Here is a 13190-nt window from a genome sequence, read left to right on the forward strand (position 1 = left end):
ATAAACTTAATTAGTAATGTCATTACATTAACAAGGGAACACACTAGGAATGTATGCTGTAGAAACCCTTGCTTAGCAATAAGCACTGAATGTCATACTCCCAATACATTGTCATCCACTCATGGTTTCATCACTGTTCAACTACTTTCTATAGATGAGGACAACTGTAGCATGTGGACAACTGACCAGCTTCACTGCTTCAGATGCCACACAATAACAATACAGCCTTCACCAAATTCACTTATCTAAGTTAATTTCCCTGTTTCCAACCCATATAAATGCTGGAATGATTCGCCATATGTCTCTGTTCAGCCTATGTACTTTTCTTACTGTGTCACAAGCCTGTAACAGTGCCAGGTGGTATTCAGTCTCCCAGTGAGCAGCACACAATAATTTTTTGTCTTCTCAGGATATGTCGTCCCTTTAGCCCTTATTATTATTAATCATGCAGAGATAAATGTTTCTTTCATTTAGTAACAACAGCCAAAAGATTTGTCAGGGCAAGTTTATTACCAGTCTAGCACCAGATCTCCATGTGTCCAATTATCGAAGGAGTATGACGACGAATTCAAGGTGCAGATAAGCCAAATGAATATTAATTTGCTTTTGCAAGACAACAATAACTAACTAATGTGACATTAAATTGATGTACGGTATAATTTTCTGGTCAACTCGATTTAACTAATAAATCTTCAGCACATATGGTTGTATCCCACACTTCACTCAGCCCAAATCCTCTGCTCTCCACACCTCCTTGATCTAATGTAACACCACAAAGACTACTTGTATCCTAACTATCTGTGCTCATCCTCTTGTAATTATGTAGCATTTATCAGTCTGCATAGTTAATAAACATAAACGTTAATGCTAGGCGCTGAGTACTTTTATTAATTTTAGGAAGATGGTTGGTATGTTTATCATGTTATTTCCCCTATATCCCCTAACTGAATTTATGGCACTTTTCCATATACACTGAGGTGACAAAAATCATGGGATATTTCCAAATATCATATCAGACCTCTGCTTGCCCAGCATAGTGGAGTCTTGTTGGGCAATTTGGCTGGCCAAATCAATCATTTGAATTGTCCATAAAGTTTTTCAAACCATTTGTGAACAGTTCTGGCCTGTTGATATGGTGCATTGTTATTCATACAAATTCCTTCATTGTTTGGGAACATAAAGTCCATGAATGGCTGCAGATGTTCTCTAAGTAGTTTAGTTGGACCTGAGGACCCAGTCCATTGCATGTAAACACAGCCCACACCATTATGGAGCCACCACCAGCTTGCACACTGTTTTAACAACTTCGGTCCTTGGCTTCATTTGTGCCACACTCAAACCCTACCATCAGTTCTTACCAACTGTAATCAGGGCTCATATGGCCAGATCATGGTTTTACAGTTGTCTAGGTTCCAACTGATATGGCCATAAACCCAGAAGAGGTGCTGTAGGCAATGTCACGTTGCTAGCAAAGGCACTCGCATTGGTCGTCTGCTTCCATACCCCTTGATGCCAAATTTCCTTGCACTGTCCTAAGAGATATGTTCATCAATTGATACACATTGATTTCTAGGGTTTTCCTTCACAGTGTTGCTTATCTGCGTCACTGACAACTCTACACAAATGTGGTTGTTCTCAGTCTTTAAGCTGAGGCCACCAGCCACTTCCTTGTCTGAAGTGAGAGATAATACCAGAAATTTAGTATTCTCAAACACTCATACACTATGGACCTGAGAATATTTAATTCCCTTATGGTTTCTGAAATGTAATGTCCCAAGCATATAACTCCAACTACCATTCTGCACTCAACATCTGTTAATTCCTGTCCTGTGGGCATTATCATGTTGCAAACATTTTTACATAATCACCTAAGTATAAATGACAGTTTGTCAATGCACTGCCCTGTTATACCTTGTGTGTGTGCAATACTACCCCCATCTGTAAATGTGTTCATCACTATCGCATGACTTTTATCACCTCAGTGTACACTACTGTTACTACTTCGATCAATAGAGTCATGATATGGATAAGCTACTGTTCTAAAAGCAAAGTGTACAGCATAAATTCACTTCCCACAACATGTATCTGGCTTTGAGAACTCAATATGTTGTGAAGCCAGTAAGTGCAACAATCAGAGCCTCTAATTGCCACATGGAATTACAGAGAGCCTTTATGTATCCCTGGGGAATCTCTCCCATAGCAGTTCCCACGTAAAAAGTCCATGAAACATCAACATACCTATGATGAACAATTCATCAATGAACCAAATCCCAGATGTATTTCAGAGGTGACATGTAAGTTTAACATTTGAGATAGAGGACATAGTAGCAATCACCAGTTGTTGAAGGAGGCTAGCGGATTCCATGAATGTGACAACACATTATACTGCTGAACTGGGATATATGGAAAATAAATTATGAAAACCTCCCTTGGCAGTTTATATTTGGCATGGCTCTTTGTAACAACTATCATGCTTCCACATAACACAATATGAAGAGAAGTGACAATACTTTGCAATCTTACTAATTTTCTTTGTAACATATGCCATTTTATGATCCTTCACTTTCACAATGCAAATAATATACATGCATCTACTTCAGCTTTTCGAGAAATCAGATTAACTGAAAATCATGTCACTATGTAACAGTATGAAGACAAGAACTGGTGTCAAAGGTTTGGGTGACCTAATAAATCAATGATTTACATAAATTTTGATTAAAAAAATACTACTATCTCTCTCACTTTATAAGGTCAAATCCTTCATCATCTACAACTTTCAGTACTCTTTTCTGTCATTCAGTCAAGTCACAAGTTGTTTTACCTGAGAGTGAATGTAATTCTATCACACAGTGTGCGTGTGTTTAGTGTTTAAAAGAACAAATACACAGAGAAGTAAAAGTGCTGGAGGGAGTCAGATGAAAAGTTATGTAGTGAGCACAGATCGTAAATTTTCTTGGAATTCATATAAAAAAGCTGGGTTCCCATTCTTCATAACAATGAACAGTCAACAGTCACAGTGTGGGTAACTGTAGAAATCAGCACCATTACTTATGTTGATTTACAAAAGTAAGAAGTGGAGGGAAGGAGGGAGGCATGACAGTCACCAAATTCACACCAACTAACACAGTGATAAGCTTATCATCACAAGTTACATCCTTCAATACTGTATAGCAACATACAACACTTTTTGTGCATTTTTGGCAACATTCAACATCTTGGTGTTCTCACATCCATCTTTGTAAGAATGTCTTTCTTATCCACAGTAAATATGCCAGGTTTCTGTGGTAAAGAAGAGAAGATGAAAGGTCATGAGGATATAGGAAGCTAATTGTAACTAGACTTGTATCATTATTAACATTCAAAATACATCCAAGCCACCACATGCATGAATGCAACTAACCCTGTGATATCACCAAGGTATGAGTCCTGTTGGGTCCATATTAGATTTTCATTTCTGAAGTCTGGGTGAATTGTAGAAAATCTTTTTTTGGATTTTTTATGGCTAGTGGCAATAATACAGTCTAATTTGTGGATATCTGCAATTGTGCAAATCTGCGCAAACCCCTCTTGGAGGGCAGATTCTTCTTCATCATACTCACTGTTAATTGTACAATGAAAGCGACCACTAGAATGTTCTTGGAATATACTTCAAACAACTGTCTAGGTATCATTATCTAAGAGTTGTAGATGCACTGTGAACTGGCACAGGCAGCAAGTCTCTTGATGGTACCAGGGATACAGTCCTTTAGAATATGATGTGGCAAAGAAATGCTGCTCTGCAAAGACATCAAAATCCCTCAGATGGAAATATAGGTTTTCAAAATTCTTGCACTTTATATACTCGACTGCAGCAGCAACTGAGGAGTAATAAATGTACTTAGGTATTATACAGAAATGGGTTATCATGAGGTTAACAAAATGATATTGGAAAAGACAAATGCTCACAGTGTTACGTTTAAAGCATTCTGACACAATAACAGATGAAATGTCATCAATTACATGGGTTTCTGGATGCCTGTGTGTTGTTCCAGTGAAACCCTTAGGCCTCAACCTGCAGCAGATATGCTAAATTCCCTGTAAAATAACAAATAATGATGTATTCACTGTCACAAAGCGTCTCTTTCACATGCTGTAGAAATACAGGTTGTGGGTGGCTACGAAGCAGTGCAGCAGGAGCATTTTTAATTTGTCAACAAGATTTTCCAGGAAGTCCCACAGAAGACCAACATGTCTAAAAAATTGTTCTGCCTGTTCACGTTCACAGTTTAGGAAAACACTGATTGCTACTTACCGTAAAGAAGACACCTCAAGTTGCAGACAGATACAATTAAAAGGCACTCACATATACCTTTTGGCCACAGCCTTTGTCACTAAAACACACACACATACATACATACACACACACAAAAGAAAGCACACCTCATGAACATAAGACTGCCCAAAATGTCTGTTTTACTGACAAAGGCTGTGGGCAAAAGCTATATGTAAGTGTCTTTTAATTGTGCCTGTCTGCAACTTGAAGTGTCTTCTTTACAGTAAGTAGCAATGTCTTTTCCTACATTGCTGATATTCCTACCTGGAGTTTCCATTGTTTGTATGCCTCTTCATCAATTCCATTTTCATCAAACAATTGTCCTAGATATGTCATGAAAGAGTGTGTACCTGGGCTGTTATCACAGGTTGACATATAACATTTTGGCTGTGCAGAATTGCAAATGATTTGTGCCAGACTGTTTATATGTGTTAAGTTCACAGTCAGCAACACATGCCAACTTTTTCAGTCTGCAACCTTTTAACATAAGCTTCACATTTTAGTGACTGCAGCATACATGCACTATGGGTACTGGTTGCACCAGGCAGAACACAATTGTTGCATTGTAATTGGCAAAATTTGGATAATCTTATTTTCAGTCTTGGATGTACATCTCTGAATGCTTCATATAACTCATTCAGGGTTCCCAACACCTTTGTTTTTGTGTATGAACCCTGGATCTGTTTTTCTTCATAGAAACAAAGTTCTTCTTCCCAGGCAAATAGCAACTTCTATCTGCTATGTCATAAAATTTTATGACTCCGTTCACAGTGTCTTCTCTTAGAGCACACCTAGATCTTGCATTTGGAGATCCTAAGATACATAACATTCTTTAACTAATTGTTCTGTCTTTCTTACTAAATAGTTTGAAGCTCCAAATTTATTTTCATTTCTTCAAATGCTCCAACTTTTTGGAATATCTTCTCACTGCTTGTGATGCTAGTACTAAATTTCTTTTACAATTGCATTATAATTTCAGATTTCACATTTGTTTCATCCACTGCATTTTCTCCCACAATGGGTTCATATTTACTTTTAAATACCTCTGACACTTTCTCTAACTTTTTCTGTGTATGTTTCCTCTCTCAGTCTCTTTTTAACAGATACCAGAATGCAAACTAATGGAACTAAAGCAATATTTGAGATTTATTTACTTTTATCTTTTTAAATTTATTTAGCCATCCATGGACATTTTAAAATTTATGGATGTCGTCAGTTGCGTCAGATGTGCCTCACTCGACTGAGGACTTATGCAGGATTGTGATTCGCATGCACTTCAATGTACTTTGTTTGGCCACAGGCCTTTCTTTAGGTGTCAATTTTTTCCTACATCTGTCACATATTTTGTGGTCTGTCATTATGCCACTGATTATATAAACCATTCACATTTTACAGACTTTTCTTGTATCTATTGTGTCCATTTTTATTGATGGGTTTACAGCAGTACATGACCCTCTCAAACTCCAACCATTAGATTTGTACAGTCACAAAACACAACACTTCTGCTATAACTTCATCTGTACACCTAGCATCCACATTGACATCCAGGCTTTGAAAGAAAACACTTCACTTGTATGATTTCCTAACTTCTGACTTACTGTCAGGTAACAAGTACAGCTGTTGTTGGACTTTCACTTTACAAGCTAACCTTTGACAGGTCAAAATAAAAATGCTTGCTGTTGGCCTTCTCGTCTTGCAACTTTAACTGTAATTGTCCAAAACACGAATGCTATTGGCCTCTTCAGATTGTCAGCTTAACTGTGACTGGTGGAAATAAAATGATTGCTATTGGCCTGTTCATACTGCTACTTTACTATCTGTTGCTGTCACATCTCTGTTTTAACAATAAAAATCCATCAATCAATCAACAGTTACCATGTTTTTCAGTAATTTGTTGTAGTCTGCATATAACTGGTGTTGTGTCATTGTACCATATGGCTGCACATACTGTACTAATTTATATCTCCTACTGCAAACGTCATCCCAACTTCATTTTGCAGTATGTTATGTAGTGTAATATGAAGAAGCACATTATTTAAAAAATATATATATATATATATATATATGGTGACATGTTTTGTGTAATTCAAATTTCGAAGGTCAAGGTCAGTGACCTTAACTGTGTACAGTTTTTTAATATGTCCTTGTTGGGTATCATCTGAAAGCTTGTTCCAGACCCTTTCCAAAGTTACCTGTTTCACTCTTCTGCCTCTATTAGAACAGTAGTTGCATCTGCTTTTGTCAGCAGTGTTTTTCGAATTTGAAGTACATTTTCCGAACTTTGGGTTCAAAATTTCTTGGTGTGGAAATAATTCTGTGATTTGGCAATTTTATTTCTCGCATGTACAATAAACAAGCCAAATTTGATAAACGTTGGATATATTGTCGAAAATTGTACTTTTCTGTGTTGATTTGACATGAAGTTACCAGCGAGAGATAGAGAGAGAGCTAGTTTGCATATAGGAAAATAGTCACTCACAGTGGCCAAACAGATTAATCAAACAACAAATGAGATAAGGACTGAAAGCAAAATCCGACTACTTCGTCACTGCAGCTAGGCGTGTACAGCAACTAGTTAGGTGATACTGACATTTGATCAAATCTGAGAAATATATCTGGCGGGTTGAATGTAGATGCTGTCAAACTGCTGTGAATTTTTGGTCAATTTTACACTCTGCATGTACAGGAAATCTACTCAAGAAATAAAAAATCTCATAATGTTACATCTATATTGGTAAGTGTTACATAATGGCCTCTTGCAATCCTCGTAGTTTACGTATGAGCCTTTGCAAATAATTTTATGTTGTAAATATAAAATGAAGGGGAAATGTGCCTATGCAACATTACTACCATGACTACCACTCTTATGTTTTATATTGTAATACGTTGGCTAAACTTTTTAGGGCATCAGATTGTGATGACTTCTCCTACATTCCAATTAGATTTTAATAACACTGTCATTTGTTATCTGCACCTGACTCATGATTGGCCGTGTTCATTCCCCATGATTCTTGGCGCTAATACGAACACCTACACATCACGTGAAACCCGCCGAAACCGTAATTTGACAGATTTCATAATGCAAACATGATGTATTTCGTATATTACAAATGTACCTGTAACTTGCAAATCACCGAAATTATTGCCGGACATTCGAAATTAGGTTCGTTAGAGTACCGGTCGCAACCGCTGGAATCACGCCAAAGCATTCGCCCAAATCCCCAGGGGTCGACAGGGTTCGTTCGAGTAAAAATAAAGCTATCACGGGCAAGCGCAACCGTTTTCAAACTGTCTCTAATGCGCATGCGTTGCTTCGTGAGTCGTGACTGTTTTGACTATCTGAACCAGTTGGGTTTCCTCGAACGTTTCGTTATCTGACCGCATGTAGCGCTAGTTGACAATAAACTCACTTTGCGTTGCTCGAATGTTAGTGCATTAAATATGGAAACAGTGTATCGGATATGTAGTTTTTTCATGTTACGCACTACGCGTTTCGAGAATTTAAAGTAGAATATTTACGTAAGTATTTTGTATGCTGTTTGTGTGTTGTTGGTCTCTTGCACTGTATTATGTAGTCTTTTTGAGGTTAAGGTACGGTACGTCACTGTGCCTACTACATTATGCGTAAAACACACACATCGTGTAATTTCACAAACAGTATGGGTGATGATGTTGTGCGTGTGCTTGTTTTCTGCGTAATGGAGAAAGCACAACATATTATAACTACAAGAAGACGGCTACAGCGCAAGAGAGGCAGCACAACACAAACATACACTAACGTACGTATTTGATCATGACGATGAGAAATCTCGAAATGCGTCCAGCGAAACATGAAAAATTACGAAAATGGTGCTGTACATCATTACTGCATTTAAAGAATGAATGAGAGTGCCATGATTTCGAAAAACGTCGATTATGATAAATGAAACTGAGTTAAACGTTTCCTTCCCACTTGTGATCGGCACCTCTTGGAGAACCAGTGATAACAAAATGTTAACTGAAGACGTTTACACTTATTCTTGACAATACTCCCTCATCAACATCCTGTTTTCCTTTACATTTCGATTACATGCATACGATGACAAATTTTGATCAACTTGCCTCACTGATTTTTGTAGTACAAATTTTGTTGCTGATCCACAATACATTGCAGATAATTGGTACAAGTGTTAATAAACAACAGTGTAATAAATGCCCTAACATTACAAATGCCAGAAATTATCTAATCTGAAGAAAAATTATTGTTGGTTTAGCTGGTAGAGTGGGTCCACAATGTGTCCACTGGTTAAGAATCTGGTATTGGCTTGATTTCAGTAATATATGTGTGACACCATAGCATGTTTATTTATACATATGCGACATCCCCTGTAAAGTGACCCAACTTAATGTTCGCCTGTCATTTATAGCAATGACAATAGTATGTGACTCCCAATTATTGTTTCTTGTGAACGGATCCTTGTATGGAAGAGAAAAAAATTTATTCACTTTAGTGACGTTACAGTACATAGAGATCCTTTCACTTATGATATCCCATATATATGCAAAGTATTTCTATGGAAAAATCTCCCAAGGGAGTTAAATTAAACCAGAATATATTAGTTTTTCACAAGTTTGAGACACATAGTTCCTTTAATAGGGTAACAGGAACCTAGAACTTCTTATCTGCGATGAGAAACCTATAAGCCTTAACAGTTAACACAAAATGTTCTCCACATGCATGTGTTGATCTCTTTTGTGGAGGCTTATTAAGGGCTTTGGAACCAGTCAATAGAGTTTCCTCTGATCGGTCGAAAATAGTTGCAGCTGCTCACTCGCCGCAACTCTAACAGCTTTCACCATGTCAGAAACCACGGAAACTAGGAGAACACCTGTGTCCAACTCATTCACGTCTTTGCCATTGTATCTTGCATGAATCTAGGGCCAACAGAAATGGGGACGGTCAACTACCGAGAAATCCGATAGATGCATCTACCGTGACACTACCATGATTCTTTGGGTGTCCAGCGAGCCAATTTCTGCTGTTTAATTTAACGCAATGGTAAACAGCGCATTGAAGATGTGTCCTCCTTTGGAGTACTGCCGCGCGGTCTGGTATCCTTACAGATGGGATTAACGGAGTACATCCAGAAAGTTCAAAGAAGAGCAGCACGTTTTCTACTATCGCGAAATAGGGAAGAGACTGTCACTGATGAGATACAGGATTTGGGGTGGACATCATTAAAACAAAGGCGGTTTTCGGTGCAGCGGAATCTTCTAACAAAATTTCAATCAAGAACTTTCTCTTCCAAATGCGAAAATATTTTGTTGACGCCAATCTGCATAGGGAGAAACTATCATCATAATAAAATAAGGAAAACCAGAGATCACATGGGAAGATATAGGTGTTGGTTTTTTCCATGTACTGCTGGAGATTGGAATAATAAAGAATTACTGTGATGATGGTTCGATGAACCCTCTGCTGGGCACATACGTGTGTTTTGCGGAGTATCCATATAGCTGTAGATGTATAAATCCTTGAAAGCTGACCTTTTAGCGTGTGTCAAAGGAGGCTGATGGGGTATGTACAGTGAGTGTGACCTAGCACAGCTGCCACATGCCAAAAAGTGATACAAACATTTTAAACTTTGAAACTTCCTGGCAGATTAAAACTGTGTGCCCGACCGAGACTCGAACACGGGACCTTTGCCTTTCGCGGGCAAGTGCTCTACCACCTGAGCTACCGAAGCACGACTCACGCCCGGTACTCACAGCTTTACTTCTGCCAGTATCCGTCTCCTACCTTCCAAACTTTACAGAAGCTTTTCTGCGAAACTTGCAGAAAATCTCATTCTGGAAACATCCCCCAGGCTGTGGCTAAGCCATGTCTCAGCAGTATCCTTTCTTTCAGGAGTGCTAGTTCTGCAAGTTTCGCAGAAGAGCTTCTGTAAAATTTGGAAGGTAGGAGGCGGATACTGGCAGAAGTAAAGCTGTGAGTACCAGGCGTGAGTCGTGCTTCGGTAGCTCAGTTGGTAGAGCACTTGCCCGCAAAAGGCAAAGGTCCCGTGTTCGAGTCTCGGTCAGGCACACAGTTTTAATCTGCCAGGAAGTTTCATATCAGCGTACACTCTGCTGCAGAGTGAAAATCTCATTCTGGATTTTAAACTTTATTTAATAATATTGATAGATTTGGTGATAGTATAAAGTTTTCTTGCTGGAGTTGAAGTTCAGAGTTGTAATACTTTAGATATATACATCCAACATCACGAAGCTAGTGACTCTTGCCCTTCTTGTTTCGTAACTTCACACCTTATTGAGCCCATCGCTTTCTCTTACAGTGTGATGTAATTTATGGATAGTTCCAATTGCATACCTAAGAATTTTGAAGTTTTCACCTTATTTATTATTTCCTTGCATGTGTTACACATATCATTGGTGTAGTACCCCCAGATGTGCAGAACTGAATATGCTGTGTCTCATTAAAATTGAGAGTGATGTCATTTACAGAAAACCAATCAATGATACTTTTAAGGATTTTGTTTTGCAATTCTTCTTTTTCTGTATGTGTGCTTGGCTTGATTACAATACTAGTGTCATCTGGTATTGAATCATATTCTTTTATATATATATATATATATATATATATATATATATATATATATATATATATATATATATATAGAAAGAAACTTCCACATGGGAAAATGTATTAAAAACAAAGATTCCAAGACTTAACAAGCGGGAAAGCGCCGGTAGATAGGCACAATAAATAAAACACACACACAGAATTTCGAGCTTTTGCAACGTGCGGCTGCCTCGTCAGGAAAGAGGGAAGGAAAAGGAAAGATGAAAGGATGTGGTTTTTAAGGGAGCCTGTGCTGTACTTAGGTTAGTGAACAACAATGGGTGCAAAGGTTAGGTAGTTGTGTTGTCTCCAAAACACGTTAAAGGGTGGGGAAATTCAGGTTAATTTAAAAAAAATTTCTCGAAAATAGTTTCGAAAAGAAAAATTTCGGAAAAAGTTTCGAAAAAGATTTCCCGAAAAAAATTTCGAAAACATTTTTTGAAAAAATCTCGAAAAAATGCGTGTAAATGTATTCAAAGGACTGGTTGTGTACTGGCAGGTTATGAGAGTGAGGCTAGCAATTGTTTGATGAAGAAATAATAACATTTAAACCTGTGGGAAGCTGCTAAAAAATGATCGGTTATGTGGGAAAAACGGAAATGGAAATAAAACGAAAGTTGTTGGAAATAGCTGAGATGGTTGTTTAATGGGTGGAAGCAACTGAAGCTGTGAAATAGTATTCACGAGTTTACACGAAATGTTTGTAAACTTGGTACGGTGGATTTTATAGCAGCGATTATGTTGAAAGCGTTAAAAATTTTTAGGTTATGGTTTGGAAGTAAATTACATATTATTGAGTATAATTAGGCAGGATAAAATGTATGGTAGATTACGGAAAAAGGGAAGATGAAAACAAAGTGAAACTACTTGTACAAACAAAAAGAGAAAGTAAGATGATAGAGACGATTTCGAAATGCAACAGAGACAATAACAAACGTAATTGTTGGGTTCAAATTAATGATGATATAAATAAAATAGAAAGAAACTTCCACATGGGAAAAATATATTAAAAACAAAGATTCCAAGACTTACCAAGCGGGAAAGCGCCGGTAGATAGGCACAATAAATAAAAGGAAAGATCTTTCCTTTTCCTTCCCTCTTTCCTGACGAAGCAGCCGCAAGTTGCGAAAGCTCGAAATTCTGTGTGTGTGTTTGTGTGTTTTATTTATTGTGCCTATCTACCGGCGCTTTTCCGCTTGGTAAGTCTTGGAATATATATATATATATATATATATATATATATATATATATATATATATATATATATATATATATCTGTGTGTGTGTGTGTGTGTGTGTGTGTGTGTGTGTGTGTAAGCTGAACGCGCTAGAAACCGAAGACACCGGCAGAACTAAATTAACGAGTTGTTTTGTGGCAAGGATAATGTGTTAATACATTGTTAAATATCTGTGTGAAACAATGTAATAAATACTATCTTAAATTTATCAATTCATATATCTTCACCCCTTTTGTTTCAGGAAGTACGAACATATGCTTGTATCCGTCATACCAGCATTGTTAAAAATGTTTATTTTAACTGTTTGATACAAGTATTATAAAAAGTTGTTAGAAAAGGAATATTTATTTGCATGTTATAAATTCAACTCCAATCTGTTCATCATTTCACTAGCTGCTGAGATCCTGCATCAAGAGGTTCAGTGAGGACAAGAATAACTAATGCTGTATCTGCAGGAGTGTTCCTGCATCAACATTGTCACAATCAAGACTAAACACAGTGGAATTAATGTAAAGTTAATGACTCAGACTTGATAGGTACCTATTGAACTTGGTTTACTTATACTAAAAATATTATGCTTCTTATAAACAGATTGACAATTTCAATGGCTGCGGTGATTATTTAGTAGTGCGCACTACTGGAAGTGGCAATACATAATGCAAATTATGTTTATTGACCCTGAATGTAATGATACTCAAGATCTGTTGATACTGTTACCAGATTAAGTTCACCCAAGATTGTGCACAGATTCATAAATTATTTTCAAAAGTTTTTCTTCTATTCTTTCCATTCAGTTTTTCCAATTATTCATAATTTCTACATACCTATTCAATGGCCACAGTGACAGGACAGCGCCGAGTGAAATATAAACTGAACTTTCAATTGTTGAGATAAAAATTTTTGAGATAAATGATTCATATTATTGTTACAAGAAACTAATGAAACCTTCATTGAATTTGTTACATGTCTACTAGTTTGGGAATGATAAGCCCATTGAAGGAGCAAATTGAAATTAAATTCTGCCTACAAACAAGATGAA

General features: G+C 37.2%; 1 protein-coding gene and 1 long non-coding RNA gene across 11 annotated transcripts in view; one reads left to right on the forward strand and one right to left on the reverse strand.

Annotated features, from left to right (window-relative positions):
* LOC126266871 (alpha-L-iduronidase) overlaps positions 1-7662 on the reverse strand; it is a 215063-nt gene extending 207401 nt beyond the window's left edge. For 5 of the 10 annotated variants that reach the window (XM_049971516.1, XM_049971512.1, XM_049971513.1 and 2 more), the window contains exon 1: positions 7429-7634. The gene's annotated coding sequence lies outside the window, so the exon portion shown is untranslated. Of the gene's footprint in view, positions 1-3400; positions 3425-3599; positions 3623-6791; positions 6860-6884; positions 7368-7428 lie in introns of those variants that run through there. The other 5 variants (XM_049971511.1, XM_049971510.1, XM_049971507.1 and 2 more) reach the window with 5 other exon arrangements.
* Positions 7663-7700: 38 nt separating this feature from the next.
* On the forward strand, positions 7701-12922 carry LOC126266873 (uncharacterized). The gene is made up of 2 exons (XR_007548940.1): positions 7701-7831; positions 12545-12922. It is a non-coding gene; the product is annotated as an uncharacterized LOC126266873 (long non-coding RNA).
* The last annotated feature ends 268 nt before the right edge of the window (positions 12923-13190 follow it).

Source organism: Schistocerca gregaria, chromosome 4, assembly GCF_023897955.1.
Source record: "Schistocerca gregaria isolate iqSchGreg1 chromosome 4, iqSchGreg1.2, whole genome shotgun sequence".
NCBI lineage: Eukaryota > Metazoa > Arthropoda > Insecta > Orthoptera > Acrididae > Schistocerca > Schistocerca gregaria.